The sequence below is a fragment of the Pipistrellus hanaki genome (genome assembly GCF_964339955.1).
Source record: "Pipistrellus hanaki genome assembly, chromosome: 14".
NCBI classification, from domain to species: domain Eukaryota; kingdom Metazoa; phylum Chordata; class Mammalia; order Chiroptera; family Vespertilionidae; genus Pipistrellus; species Pipistrellus hanaki.
The window spans coordinates 781,920-798,776 of NC_140516.1; positions in this window are offsets into that span (position 1 = coordinate 781,920).

Sequence of the window (16,857 nt, forward strand, 5' to 3'; positions counted from 1 at the left end):
TTTAGTTGTAATTCTAGTTTGTTCCTGGGAACATGTCTTTGCAGCATCCATTTACTCTGCCACCATTTTATCTCCCAGTGCAACTTTTTAATACAAATTTCTAGGCCCAGAGTATCTGATAGTCTTATCTCACTAGCATTAGTCCACTGTGGTCCAAGTATTGAGGAGGCTACGGTTCTATGTGACTCAGGCTCTGTGTATAATTAGTTTGATGAAACTTAAGAAGGAAAGTATGAAATAAAATAATCTAATTTCACATTTTTATTGATTGTTAAAATTTACTAAAAGGGGGTGGGATTCAAAAATATATACATGCTAGTTATTTTGCTATTTTAACCTAGTTGTTTTAATTTCCCTTTATTTATGTGGAGGTTAACAAAAGCCATGTGTATGGACCTTAGGGATAGGGGAGCTCAGATAGAATTCAAACTCTTGCAATAAGAAATGACTGCTAAAAAACAGTGAAGATCATAGCATGAGGCCGAAAACTGCATGAGAGTTAAAGTTGCAAGACGGATTTCTAAACCCTAGCAGCCAAAACATATTTGAGGGAGACTAGCTATATCTTCTGTTAGGTGTTATTAAACTGATTGTTTTGTGGTGTGAAATGAAATGCACTTGTCTTCACCTGGAACACACACACACCATGATGTGAACATGGGTTTGTTTGGAGATACTTGTTGAGCACTCAGCATTTATTTCATCTTTACTTCACCCCAAACAACTTAGAGCTCATTACTTTTTCCACATTATAAATGAGGAAACTGAGTTCCAGGGAGGTTTGTTAATGTGTCCAGGACTATGGTATTGAAGAGTGTTGGGACCATGGTACACACCCAGGAAGTTTTTGCCAAACTGGACTGGACTGTATCAGCACAGTCCAAAGGGAGAGGTTCAGAATCAGATGCTTCCCAGGAGAAACCAGCTAATACTTAAGAATTTGAAGATGCTTGTACTTTATCTTACTCACACCTCAAGTGAACAGGAGTACTATTCCTGTTTACAGGGAAGATCAGATGGTAAGGTACTCAGCATTTCCTTGAAAATATTTGTACTAAGAATTCAGTCAAAATATTTAGAAGACCCAGTTTTTGTGTTTTATTTTCCTCCTGTGTTCCTCCTCGGAGCTGGGGACTGACATGTGCCATTTTCTGGGGTCCTTTGGCCTGGCATACTCTCAGCACTTGAAAGACTAATCTGCTTCTTCACTTGGCATCTTTCGAAGTCTTTACAGAGAGTTTAGCCAATTAGTCTGGATTGTAAAACTTTCACTGACTCGGTGGTTCATTTCATTTCTGATCAACACCTCACTAAAATTGGAAATCACTTGCCCAAGCTTATCCAACTCATTGGCTGAGGAGATGGATGTCCCTCTCTTTAGGGAAGTGAGTTTGCTTTCTACTCTGCTGGCTGGTTTCTTAGCCTGCTCATTGGGTATTAAGTGACTGCTGTGACTTCAGATTACTAGGCCTTATTCACTTGTTTCATGTTTATGTCTAATAAAGTATGCACAGGCAAAATAAAGAGAAACAACTTGCATAGAACAATACAGCAAAAGATGTAGCATAGAGATATCTTTCTGTTCTGGATTATCCTAATACCTTCTAATCACACACCTGCCACTGCTCCTAAGTCAAATTTGGATTCTGTATCTTGGCCTTCCATAGCTGCACCTGGTCTTCCATGATCTCTGCCATCCTTTCCATTTGTACCTCTTGATGATCACATGCTTCTCTGTAGGTGTTTCACCTGTGGGATAGGTATCTTTTACTCTGGAATCTCTCCCCCTCCCACCCTCCTCCCAACACACACATACACACCTACCCCATCTCCCGGCTTCACTTTCTTCCTCTGACATGATGCCACGTGCTTCAGGGACATTAAAATCCCAGAAAGGCAACTAGCCCTTCTGTTTAGTTAGTTCTGGTGGTGGAGAAATACTTTTAAATTGTAAATTTGAAATCCGGTGCCACAGTCTTTGGCATCTCTGGCCCTCAACATGAAGAGCAATGCCCACAGCAGGAGGACAATGGTGCTTCCCAGCCATAGTCTTGCTGGTTGGATCCTGAGCTGCACACAGAATGCCAACATCTACCTGGAAAACTCATTTCAATGTCATAATGTTGCCATCCTGTCATCCAAAAGACATTTCTCAATGCCTTAACTATTTCATGAGCTGTACGAGCTGCACTACACAGAGGACCTTGGTTTGGGTCCCTGACCCAGAAGGGTCAGTAACAAGAATAAACGTCCCTTTAATGGAGAGTTCAACTAAGTTTTCAGAAACAACATTAAATGACGCTCTTGAGGCTCTGTGTTTTCCCTTTTCCTTTTGCACTCACGGCCTTCTTGTTCTGTGAAGAGGAGTCGCTGACCTTCTCTTTGAAGGGCCAATGGACCACATCCATTTTGACGGTTAGACCCTCTCACTTGGCACCCACTGGCAATGACTATGTCCATCATCCCACCACAGTGGCAAGGCTACCTCCCAAGTTTCAGAACCCAACTGAGGGGCAGTTGCAGTGGTTAGTGTAGTGAAGTTCAACACACATCCACATCACTGCGATTTTAAAAATAATAAATCATGGTTTTACATATATAAAATTTTAAGAAAATACAATCAACACCTATGTGAAATACAGCTAAGAAACAGAAAATTAATTGAGACCCCTGCATACTACACATCAATTGAATTATTTGAAGGTCCCTCAGCTAAAATGTGCTCAGTATATTGAGCTGCTGTTTTCACATGTTAAAGTAAAAAGCATTCAAATGTGTAAAGAATTTTTGTGACTTTATATGAGCAAAACTGTCAACAATTTCCAGAAAGCAGAATATCAATGAATATAGATAATGCTCCAGAAAATGATGGATTTTCACCTTGGTTTTTACATGACATTTAGAGGAGGGTAAGTGGCTTATGTGAAATCCATTGGTGATAGATTAGGGAGGTAGGAGAAAGCAAAGTGGAGAAACCTCTGGGATTGGATAAAAAGCAAAATGATAGACACTTCTTTTATTAGGGGGGTACAGGATAGTTAACAGTCAACAATCGACATCTATATATATAAAAGCCTAAGTGACCATGGCAACCAAACAGATGACTGAACAGGCTGTGTAGGACAACCAGGCCTGCAGGGGGTCAGTGAGGGGCGACCAAATGACCAAGCAGAAAGCTGTGCGGGGTGATCAGGCCCTCAGGAGGATGGCAGTGAGGGGTGACCAGGCTGGCAGAGGGGGGCATTGAGGGATGACTAGGACAGTGCGGGGGGGCAGTTCGGGGTAACCAGGCTAGCAAGGAAGCAGTTAGGGGCAACCAGGCCAGTGAGGGGGGGGACTTGGGGGTGACCAGGCTGGAAGGAGGGCAGTAAGGGATTAACCAGGCTGGCGGGGGGGCGGGGGGTGGGTGAGACAGTAAGGGGTGACCAGGCCAGCAGGGGTTGGGGCAGTTATGGACGATGAAGCAAGCAGGTAAGTGAGTGGTTAGGAGCCATTGGTCCCAGATTATGAGAGAGAAGTATGATTGCTGGTCATCCCCCGAAGGGTCCCAGATTGGAAAGGATGCATGTTGGGCTGAGAGGACCCCTGCTCCCTATGCACGGATTTCATGCACCAGGCCTCTAGTAATAATAATAACAATGAAAAAATTTATGGTCTCCATCCTGGCACCCAGGCACATTTGGTTGTGCCCTAGGAGTCTGGAAAAAGGGAAGTTACAAGTTACTCTGACATTTCATAGGGATCTTATCTTAGATGAAAAAAGAAAACAGGTTTAATTAAGATAAAGGTTGACCTTGTCAGTGAAGATACCAACCTAGACTTAACTGCCCTCCATAATTGCTTTTAGTTAAAAGTTTTAATTTCAGACCACCCTTTGTGGTGACTTTAGGTCTTTGAGTTTGCAAGACTGCCATGCAGGCCTTCTCTGAGCTTGTCAGGTTAGCATGTGGCTCCTTTCCTCCACATACACCTTTCTTTGTGCTGCTATGACACATCTAAACATTCCTAAAGAATATACAGTACAGTGGTGCCTCGCATAAAGAACGCCTCGCACAGCGAACACTGCACACAACGAACTTCATTTCATGATTCATACAACGAACTTTGTTTCACACAACGAAGCCGCCCGAGCTTCCACGACCGCTTTGCCCGAGCTTCCACGACTGCTTCGCCCGAGCTTCCACGATCGCTGCCGATGTATTGCATCCTTCCGCGCAGGCACTGCAGGCAGTTGTTAGTCACTGCGCTTAACTTAAGCCCGTATCGCGGCAATCGTTCTTCATTACGAATTAAATCACGCACGTATTACGGCAGTCGTCCTTTTAAGTTAAACTCAATATTTTTTTTATATCATGGCTTCTAAAAAAATGTATCTAAATAAAAATAATAACAAAAAATTTATCTTTTTTTATGTCATCTTAGCATATTTTATGCTACAGAACGAATTATTTTTTTTAACATGTATTGTTATGGGAAAACACGTTTCACATAACGAACTTTTCGCATAACAAACTTGCTCCTGGAACGAATTAAGTTCGTTGTGTGAGGCACCACTGTATTTATTTGCATGTTTTTAAAATTTGTGTAAATTTTGTTTTATTGCACATGTTCTTCTGAAATTTGCTTTTTTTTTTTTTTCCTCAACACCCTATTGGTAAGATTTACTTACTTATTTATATTGATTTTCCAGCTTTGATCACTTATTTTCAGGATTATATGATATGTGAGTATATTACAATATATTTCATTGTGTATGTTACACCCAGACTTCGTGATCCCCAAGGACCACCAGGGAGCCGAGTCCGATGCAATAAACAAAAGAGCCTTTTCCATGCTAGCATGGGCTCTGTCCCACTCACGCCGGCAGCATGGCGGAAGAGAGAGCGAATTTTGCCCAGTCCAGGGGTTTTACTCTGGTCGGTGGTGATGTCACTGCCTTGGCTAACCCTGATTGGTTGGGTGAGGGCTAGAGTTCAGTTACAGAATGGAGGATAACTCTGCCCTGCCCCACAGTGGAGTCAGGAGCCCATCCTCGCCCCACCCTGCCCTCTCATGAAGATATATTGAACTTACCTACTATTTTGCTGTGAACATTTTATATACAGCTCCTATGAAACAATTTTAGGATAGTCTATAGAATATATATGTTGGTACAAAGATACTGGGCATTAAGATTGTTAACGGAAAAAAACCCCCATTGAAACCTGTAAAGAACTTTTGTGAGTTTATTCGAGCCAAATTGTCAACATATGCCTATGCCAGGAAGCAGAACCTCAACATATTGAGATAATGCTTCTAAGAATGGCGGGATTACATTTCTATTTATACACTGAAATCAAAGGAGGGACATAGGTGGGTTACATGAAATTCATTGGCGATGGAGTAAGGAGGCGGGAGAAAGCAAAGCTATGGGAAACTCCTGGGATTGGATAAAAAGTAAAATGATGGAGCGTGTACTCAGGTGAGTGCAGGAACAATTAACATGATAACAAAGGAATTTGAGGCATCTGTCCTGGTGCCCACCACATTTGGTTGTGCCCCAGGGGCTCCAGAAAAAGGGAAGTTACACGTTACCCAGACATCTCATAGATATGTTATCTTAGAGGCAACATAAAAAAAATAAAAAAATAAAAAAAGGCAAATGGGCTCAGTAAAAAGATCGAAGTTGATCTTTGTCTGGGAAAATATCGGTCTAGAACATGACTACCCATTATAACCCGTTTGTAGTTAGGTATTTAATTTTTAAACCATCTTTTGTGGTTATTTTAGGTCTCTAAGTTTGCAAGACTGCCACGCAGGCCTCCCCTGAGCTTGTCAGGTTAGCATGTGGCTCTTTTCTTTCACAAGATGTCTAAAATTTCCTTTTTATTAGATATTTACAAATAATTTCTAAAGTGGTTGGGCTAGTTTATGTGTCCATTGGTGGTGTAATACATCTCTCCACAGCTCTACACCCTCATCATTACTTGGAATTTTCATATTTTAAAGTGTTTGCTAATTTGTTGGTATAGAATAATATTATATGTGGTTCAAATTAAAAAAAATGTAGTTTATTGATTTTTTTACAGAGAGGAAGGGAGAGGGATAGAGTTAGAAATATCAATGAGAAAGAAACACAATCAATTGTCTCCTGCACACCTCATACAGGGAATGTGCCCGAAACCCAGGTACATGCCCTTGACCAGAATCGAACCTGGGACCCTTGAGTCTGCAGGCCGACACTCTATCCACTGAGCTAAACAGGTTAGGGCATGGTTAAAATTTTAATTTCTCTAATTATCAGTGAGATTGGGAATCTGCTGTACATTTCTGGGTCATTTCAACTTTTTTTCTGCAGATTCCTAAGAATAGTAGTTTTATGTCTATGTCTGTTCATTTACATTTGCAAAGAAGGCAGAAGCCTGCCAATACTTAGACATTTGCTTCACTTTGACTCTCTGACAAGGCAGATGGGTCTTTGTCCCAATGGCTGAACTTTATCCTATAATTATTAGCACAGAAATTGGAAGGGTAAGAAGAATGAGGTCTCAAGGTCCCTGGGGCCCTGAGGACTTAATGGTGCTGCTGTTTTATTAGAATGGAGAAGGGATGCAGGGTGATGCAACATGGAGTGAATAATTATGGTGTGACTTCATGTTTCAATTAGCAATTCTTTGTCACCACAATCTCTATAGGGCTGTCTTATGTAACAGTATTTGAGACTAAGAACAGGAGAAGTGGAATATTGTCATCAGCATGCAAATGTTTTTTTTCTTACTTTAGTGTCCCTGTAATGTCATATATGTGCCAGATAAGTGCACCACCCACCAGGGAGAAACACATTCTCTTGGTCAGTTTTCTCATTCCTTTTACTTCTGTTACCTTGGGGCAATATTTGGGAGAGAAGTCAGAGCACATAATCAGAAAGTCTACGTCAATAAATACGTGAAGAAGCAGGGAGATGGGTATTTAAAGGCGGGAAATAAAGAGGATAAACAACCATTGGTAAGTTCAGGTAGGGGGGTTGGGAGCTTGCCAGGGGTGCTGCATGGGTCTGTTGTGTTGTCAATCTTTCAGCTAGACAAAATATCTTAATGAGCCAATTAGTTAGGAATCATCTTTATTGCATGCGGGTTCAGAGAAGAATACCTCTGTCACATTCTGAACAAACACAGGAAGGAGTATTCCCTTTTTATATCCTTCTAGGTCTTTGTGTAAGTTATTTTTGCAGACGGCTTGTAACCTTCAGTATATATCATATCTAATAAACACCTGTCATATATATACAGACAACTTGCATCCTTGAGTACATATCATATCTATACAGAGACCTGCAACCTTGGATACATAATGAACAAACACTTGGCATGAGAACATGAGAATTATTATCAGTATCAGCATATCAGCCCCTTTAGATGGCTAGCTTGCAAGGTCAGACAGTTAAGTTCATCTTTTCTATTATTCAAGCTAAAAAACAAAGTTATTTTTTATAGAATAAGAGACCATTTAAAATTAACAGAGTTGCCCTAACTGGTTTGGCTCAGTGGATAGAGCATTGGCCTGCGAACTGAAGGGTCCCAGGTTCAATTCAGATCAAGGGCATGTATCTTGGTTGTGGGTCCAGTAGGGGGTGTGCAAAAGGCAGCTGATCAATGTTTCTCTCTCATCGATGTTTCTAACTCTCTCTCCCTCTCCCTTCCTCTGTGTAAAAAAAAAAAAAAAAAAAAAAAAAAAAAAAAAATCAATAAAATATATTTAAAAAAATAAAAATAACAGAGTTGACTTATGGAACAAGGGGTTAGCAAGAAATATCAGAGAACTTCAAAACAGCAGTTTCAAGCAGCAGTTTTCCCGAAGGAGGGATCATTACTGTGCTTCAGAACCAGCTGTGGGCACTGAGTTTTCTGGGGAAGAAGCCTCTGAGTTCATCAGAGTAATGCTGGGAGGCATTCCTTAGAGCCTCAATTGTCTTCTTTTGAGAGATGCAAAGGAGAATATGGAGCTGCTCTGCCATTACTTTGATTATGACACCAGAAAAGGGCAGATCTGACATTCCTTAGGTCCTAAGGCTTAGGATCTCATGACTATCTGAAAGATATATCCCCCAGGACCTGTTAAAAATTCTACCTTCTTATGCTGGCAACAGAGAGACTAAATTGAGAGTTCTCATAAAATTGTAATTGTCATTATTAAGATTGGATTTTTGTATTCTCAAATTTGAGACAGTCTGATATCATGGAATAAGCACTGGATTAGTGTATAATAGAAAGAAACTCTCCAGGTTGGCTCTTCTTAGGCGTTAGCACGTGAGGTGAGTGCAACCTCGTTGAAGATGTCTTTGCCTGTGTGACCCGAGGCGAATTACTCTCTCCCTGCCAACCTGGCAGCATTGTTGTGAAGGTCAACAATCAAAGATATTTATGCAAGTCTGAAAGCTGCCCAGCAATGCCACAGAGTCGGGCTTATTATTTTTACATCATCCGCAGCTAGAGAGGTGACTGTGGCCTGTAATTTGCGGGTTTTGCTGCGCTAATGGGGAAGGGACTGGCGTCCACAGCTACTCTCCTCAACAGCTGCGGCGCAAAAATGAGACAACAGGAAGAATTGAAAGAGAAACCCTGCGCACTTCAATGTTGTGCCTGGATTTGGAAGTTTATGACAGGAGACCGCTTTGTGCATTTTTCTGAAGAGACTTGGTAAGTTCTGGCCTCCCACTGAGACACTTGACGGAGCTCAGAGAACTGTTGTAAATTGCCCAGGGTGGTTGGGGGTGACCGGGCATCTCCTCCTGGGCAGCAAGTGTCTTCCAGAGGATTCAGGGCCTGCAAGCTGGGGAAGATAGACTGTCATGTCAGGAGAAATATGACAAGTGTGAGACAGCTATTTATTTTAAATGAAAACCTGCCTTGTTGTAGGTGTCTCATGTTCTTTGGATATAGATGAAATAAGCATACATATTCTATTGATATTAATATCTTTGAATGACAAATAAAACATTTCTTTTGAGTGAGAATGTGGACCAGTGGGTGTTTGCACATACATAAATAGGAAGCCTGGCTGGGACACAGGAGATGGGAAAAGAGAGGTTCAGGGGAACAAAAGAAGACCCCAAAACTGGCCAAGACTCCCTAACCCCTGAGGACAGGGACATCTGGTAAACCTCAGAAACTTCCACATAATGATGGCCTTAAATGTCTAACGTACTTTGGGGGATTACCTCTAGACTTCTGGTTGCTAGATGTTTTGCATTTCAAAACTCTTTGAAAAGTTGCTAAAAACTATGGGAATTTTTCTACTTGAAAATATTCAGACAGGCAAAGTATTTTGCATAATATCCAAAGGGCTAAGGTTTCCTGAAACTCATCCATGTACCTCCCCCAGCACTCCATGCTGGCCTCTTCCTCATCTACATGATGTGACATGATATGACATATGTATGATCTGATCTGGTATGAAACGACATGCTGTGAAAACAAGACAAGGTTGACTTCTTTATAGACATAACTGTAATGTGCATGGGAGAGAGCTGGGGGAGACTGCGTGGGTTGGTGTCTTTACCTGTTTCTTGTTTATAATTAGGGGAGGATATATGCTGAGGACACATCGATTGCTCTGTGGGTATCCAAATATTAGGCATCCATGAATGCCCTGGGCCCTGAAGACAATGGGTATCACTATTCCAGGGACACCAGCCAAAGAGGTTTCCTGTGACTAGTGGCCCTGGGGGAGTGCTGGGTGGGGGCTTGCACAGTAGTTCCTCTGAGATGACATTCTCACCATCGCAGTCGGACAGCAGGGCTGCAGAGAAGAGGAGGAGTTTCAGAGGCTGCAGCAGGTCAGCAGTCATCACAGAGATGTTCATGCCAGAGGGCAGCTTCTCCTATAAACCAAGAGCCACAGGCCATCCCTGACCCTCACAGGAAGGACAGCACCTCCATGTTGGAGCTGGAGGAGCCTCTATTGGGGCTTCCATTTCTACTAGTACATCTGGGGTGATTGTCCGACGAGAGTGTATGGACCGCAAGCTGTTGCTCGGTGACTGCTAACCTTTGTCTCTGTTGCTCCGTCAGAGGGTGGTCAGGACACTTGGGGCCCTGCCAGGACTTCTGAGGAAAGGAACAGCCCCGATTCCAGCCCAAAGTGCATAAGCCCACCAGAAGCACTTCTCTTGGGGTCCTTCTCTTTCTGACAAGGAGGTGTCCATGGAGGTGCTCACAGTGGAACCAGACAGAAACCACAAGGAATGACATGGACTTCTCAGTTCTTTGAACAACTGGACCAGTTTGGGCTCTTTACTTGACTCTGGAGTAGAAGAAGTCACTCCCAGAGAGCACCCTGCAGATTCCCAAAACTCCTCGGAGGCCAACAGCTGACTTTTTCTTCAAACAGTAAAGGAAGCTGAGTTACACTTGCTGGACCAGCTGGGTTGGCTCTGCTCCCCAGGAACTCTCGAGGACAGAAGACAGAGTAGTGCTCACTAACCACCTGCTCTGGGCAGCTTTCACTGCCCAGCTCTCCCTTCCCATAGTTCTTTGGAAGTCATTCATTTACAAGGTCACTGTCCATCACTTCTTCTTAAATTAAATATTTTAAACTTTAACGACCTCTCTGTTTAGAAACATTTACTGGAATCACACCTACATGTCAGCTTAATTGTGGAGAACAATTTAAAATAGTAATAATGAATTTCAAAGAGAAGCGGTGTGTGGGTGTTTGTGACAATGGCATCGTTATATAAAATGCCAGATTTGTGTCCAGCTTCGTGATAGCAGAGCCTCCAGGTACCTGTCGCTGTTTGCTGTTCCACAAAATGGATTTTATGTCCATTCTCCACTGCTACCCAGAGAATAATAACAGAGCCAGAAGTAACCGCGGCAGCGGCTAGGTCCTGAGGCAAGCCCTCCTTTAAGAGGAAGCAGGGCTGAAAGCAGTGTTTTACCTGCAGGCACTGGCTCCAGCCAAGTTACCAATGGCTTCTTTTGTCCATCCATTCACTGGGACACGGGCAATATTGACTGAGGACTGTAAAGTTTTGGAGACAAATGTGCTGAGCACTCTGTCATCTAGTAGGTTATTACCTACAGTTGTAGGCATGAAAAATATTGTATAAACCCACGTAAGTGCAATAAAATAACTATGACAGCTCAAGGAATTGGCAGGGGATGGGGAGGGAGAGGGAGGTCCAGTGGAGGTCACAATGAGCTATTACGATAACAGAGAGTTTCCTTGTGGAAAAAGTGAGGTAGGGGTCTCGCCTGGCAGGAGCATTGAGAGAAAAGGATGGACATAGGCCTGCCTGGGAGTGCAGGGTCCCTGAGCAGGGCTCTCAAGAGGTAGTGCCTGTATAGTGTGCAGGATGCACGCCAGCAAGTCCTCTATGTTTCATTCTTCAGCTCTGGCTACTTTGTTGTTGCTCCTTGGGTCAAAGCGTACATCTTACCATGAGGCAAAAGTGGGCAGATATGGGAGACAGAGGAAAGAGTGCATGACCAGAGAGACTGGTGTAGCCAAAGAACCCTCTGGACTGAAGAGTCTTGCATTGTTTTAGATAAGGTGGATCCAAGTTGTAGCTGACTGAACAAAACATTAAGCAGATCAAGGCATATTTTATGGTAGACCATAAAAAGAACTATAATAATTTTTTAAATTATTTAAAAATATTTTAATTTTTTTTTCAATTTACAGTTTATATTCAACATTATTTTGTATTAGTTTTAGGTGTACAACATAGAGACTAGACAACCATATACTTTGCAAAGTGTGACCCCTGGTATTTCCAGTACCCAACTGGCAGCATATATAGCTATTACGGTATTATTGACTATCTCCTCTGCTATACTTTGCATCTGATGACTATTTTGAAACTACCAATTGTACTTTTTAATTCCTTTACCCTTTTCACCCAACCCCCCAATTCCAAACCCTTTGGAAATCATCAGTCTATTCTCTGTATCTATGAAACTATTTCTGTTTTGTTTGTTTAATTTGTACTTCAGATTCTATATATAAGTGAAGTCATATGGTATTTGTATTTCTCTGACTGACTTATTTCACTTACATAATACCCTCTAGATCCACCCATGCTGTCACAGATGATAAGATTTCATTCTTTTCTAAGGCTGAGAATATTTGTAACACCACTGATTTTTCTCTCTGTCTATTGATGGAAACTTGGCTTGCTTCCATAGCTTGGCAATTGTTGATACTTCTGCAATAAATAAGGATGCATATATTCTTTCAAATTAGTATTTTGGGCTTCGTATTTATATGCACAAATGGAATTGCTTGGTCATAGGCAGATTCATTTTTAATTTTTCTGAGGAACCACCATCCTGTTTTCCACAGTGGTTGTACCAATCTACATTTCCATGAACAGTGCATGAGAGTTCCTTCTTCTCCACTTGATAACCATCACTTGTTGCTTATGATTTGTTGATGATAGCTTTTCTGATAGGTGTAAGGTGATATCTCATTGTGGTTTCAATTTGCATTTCCCTGATGGTTAATAACATTGAGCATCATTTCATATATCTATTGACCATCTGTATGGCCTCTTTTAAAAATTTTTTCTTTATTGATTAAGGTATTACATTTGTGTCCTTATCCCCCAATTGCCCCCTCCCACCCCCCCGCCCACTCATGCCCTCACCCCCCTGTTGTCTGTGTCCATTGGTTAGGTTTATATGCAGGCATACAAGTCCTTTGGCTGAACTCTCCTTACCCTTCCTTCTGAGGTTTGACAGTCTGATCAATGCTCCTATCTCTGTTTTTGTTCATCAATTTATGTTATTCATTATATTCCACAAGCAAGTGAGATCATGTGATATTTTTGTTTCTCTGACTGGCTTATTCCGCTTAGCATAATACTCTCTAGTTCCATCCATGCTGTTGCAAATGCTAATAATTCTTTTTTTTTTTTTAACCTCAGTGTACTATTCCATTGTGCAGATGTACCAGTTTTTTTAATCCACTCATCTGCTGATGGGCACTTAGGCTGTTTCCAAATCTTAACTATTATAAATTGTGCTGCTGTAGACATAGGGATACATATATCCTTTCTGATTGGTGTTTTCAGTTTCTTGGGATATATTACTAGAAGTGGGATCACTGGGTCAAATGGGAGTTCTACTTTTAGTTTTTTGAGGAAACTCCATACTGTTCTCCAGTGACTACAGCAGTCTACATTCCCACCAGCAGTGCACGGGGTTCCTTTTTCTCCACATCCTCCTCAGCACTTGTCCTTTGTTGATTTGTTGATGATAGTCATTTTGACAGGTGTGAGATGGTACCTGCATTGTCATTTTGATTTACATCTCTCAGATGATTAGTGATTTTGAGCATGTTTTCATATGTCTCTTGGCCTTTCTTCTGTCTTCTTTGAAAAAGTATCTATTTAGGTCTCTTGCCCATTTTTTTGATTGGGTTGTTTATCTTCCTTTTGTTAAATTGTACGAGTTCCCTATAAATGTTGGAGAGAGAGAGAGGAAGACATAAACAGATGGAAGAACAGACCATGGTAGAATCAACATTATTAAAATGTCCATATTACTTAAAGCAATCTATAGATTCAATGCAATCCCCATTAAAATACCAAAGGCAATTTCACACACCTAGAACTAATCGGAGTCTGGAGTCTAAGTCTGCATTTCCTTAGGCTGATATTGTTTGGAGTGAAGTGCTCTACCTAATAAAGATGTCTGTGGTGTGGGAGAAAGACTTGGCATAGATACCTTGGCAGCTGACCCTTTAGTTTTCTTCTCAGTCACAAAACTGAATCTCCCCTCACACAACTCTTGTCCACTCTGCTCTCCCTCTACCGGATCCCCAGGTGAGTTGATGCAAATGAGATTTTATGTCCTGTCCTGGTGCTTTAAAAAGGCATATGAGTCTCTAGCACACTCCAGTCTCTTCCTGCTGTTAAGAATTTCTACTGATTCCCACAGCCAGATGCTATGTGGCACCTCCTCACAGCTCTGTGCTCTGGGCTAGGGATCCCATCATCAGGTGAAACCCCATGCACTTCAGGGGGAACCTCTGCAGCTGAGATGTCTCTCCAGATCCTCAGCTGCAGTCTGTGGGAGCAGGGCCAGCTCTTCTTGTGTCCTCGCCCTGCCTACCTGTCTCCATGTGGTTTGTTCTATAAATCCTTGGCTATAGGACCTCTCTTTGGCTAGTCTTCAGTTGGTTATTCAGATTCACTGCTCTTAATTTCAGTTGCAACTCCAGTTTGGTCCTGGGAGGAGGTGGGTGTAACTTCCACTTACATTGCTGCCATCTTGGCACTTCCCCAGGAAGAACTTCTATATTAAAGATGTATATAATCTGGACTACCTTAAAGAAGGAGAGAGATTTTCTGTGAAGACTAAAAAGAAATTTTACCTTTATGGATTATTTTTAAATGAGACTTCTATTAAGGCATATTTCTGACAGAACCTGTCTAGATTCTTCATTGTTGATTAATTCAATCATATTTATCTAAAATTGGTAAGGTATGAATATTGTTTTCACTGGAATACTATTATATAAACAGAGTAAATTACATAAGAGAATGCTTATTTTGTAGACTGCCACATATATAGAATCAGAAAATATGCTTCCTTTTCTCCCCTTTCTTCATTTCTTCCTTTCCAATTCTTCCTTCTTTGATTATTTAGATGGCTAAGGGAGATTTAAGTCTAGTAAGGTTTTCCACAAGCAAGCTGTTGAATTTTTATCTATTAACACCATGCAATAAAATAATAGTGACAGTTTCTTTCAAAATTTCCACCCCTGTGATTGTTGACAGTAAGCTTTGGGAACTGAAATGCGTTTCCTGACCATATTCCCCTCCTTGTCACACATGGTGGAGAACTTGCTCCTAAGTTTATTACTGAGAGGGTGATGACAATGTTGTAGGAAAACAAGCTTTGGAAATAAAAGAAGTCATATTGTAGTGAAGTCTTCATACACCTGGGAGCTCAGTGTGTAATCACAGAATCTTGACTTGATCTTATTTCTCTTGTGGCCTCTGTGTGGCCTGATGATATAAGACCATGTGAATCTCCCAGGCCTAGTAATAGTCAGCAGATAAGAACCAGTTGTAAGACAAAGATTTGAGGCTGTTGACCAAAATGATTATACTTTCACAGGGGTGCTTATTTAAACAAAGGGATGCAAGAAACTCAGAAAATATGGGTGTTTCAAGAGAATAAACTGTAGCCACATGGCATTCTCTCAGGAAAGCTCCTGCCAGAGTTGTCTGAAAGTGTAAGTCATTATGTTGTGCTCTGTGCAAAACTTTCTTCAATTGCTCATTGACTTCTATTTAAAGTTTTAAATCTATTTTAAAGGATTAGTGAAACTCCCACATTTTGAATTACTAGTAATTCTGAAAACCTAATACATAAGAGGTAATTACCAATTTCTACTCTCCTAAACTTCTTGGGGTCTCTACAATATCTGTGTAGAGTTGAAGCTAGAAATAGCAACTCTGGTGACACTAAGAGAAAGATTCCAGAGAGGAGCATCACTGTCATGGCATCATGAGTGTTATCTTTGTGGTTGTCTCAAGAGAGCAACCTGGGAAGAGTTTCAGACATTCTGCAGCAGTTGGTGTGGATTCTCAGTGGCCCAGGTGCTGAAGCTAATTCCAGCCTGTCATAAATGGATTAAGTTTCATCAAAAGGTTGATGGAACCTGGAGGCTTTAGCAGGTGAATGCATATTATTGCCTACTCAGTGTTTCCCAAACTTCTCTCATGATGAGAATCACCTGGTGGAGTTGTTAAAATACGGATTCCTGAATCCCAACTAAGAAATGCTAAACTAGAATTTTGGGGAACATATAGGTAAAATTGTATACTTAACTAGTGTTCACAAAAATTCTAGTTTAGCACTTCTTAGTTGGGATTCAGGAATCTGTATTTTAACAACTCCACCAGGTGATTCTCATCATGAGAGAAGTTTGGGAAATACTGGCCTACTGGAATGGCCAAAAGCAATTCCCCAAACCTAAAGATCTGCATATATTACTGCCCGTTACCAGATAGCTGAGGGCATTGTAATCTTCATGTTATTGCCTCCTGATGGCCAAACACCTGAACAGTTGAAAGCAGTTTCCCAAACTGACAATGCCTACTGTATACTAAATCTTACCTTTTAATATGTATAGCTGCTTTGCTTTAGGGCAATATGTGTTAATAAAGAGCAAGGGGTCTGGAGATCCAGAGAACTTAGTTACTGAAGCTAGGTCTCCTCTGGCTCTTCAATGGATAACAAATTTATATTATATTTCTAGTCTCTTTATTAATTTATGCACAGTGCCTTCTTCAGATTCCCGAACCTTCTAGATGCTGGAGAAAGACCCCAGCACCCAGGGAACTGGGATTCAGGCTTGTGCATTACCTTACTCAGGCCCTGCTCTGAGTACAAGTCTGGCCAGCCAGCTTGTGTCCAGGTCCCTGTTTATTAAGGACTAGTCTGCTGACCTCAAAGGTACATGATTATCTCCTCTCTTTCATAAGCTGTGAATGAAGAAGTAATACAGTGCTTTGGGTTCTAGTTTTCTGAAGATAGTATGTAAAAAAAAAAAAAAAGAATTCTGGGTCATAGTATATTACAAAAATATTTTTCAGTTCTAAATGCATTTCATAATGAATATCTTAAGGAAGTGGAAGAAGGATAGCCATTGTTTAAAAGACAGAAGTGGGCAGGAACCAAGTCATGAATTGCTGGAAGGTAAAATCATACTTTCTTCTCAATTCATGAACCACCTGGTGGGAAACAGTGTCCTTGACCAACAGTTTCCAAAATGGATAATACACACTCAGGGGGTGCTCAAGGTCATTCATGGCAACATGGATAGAAAATATTAGGGCTTCTCTTTATGTATCTTATGAAA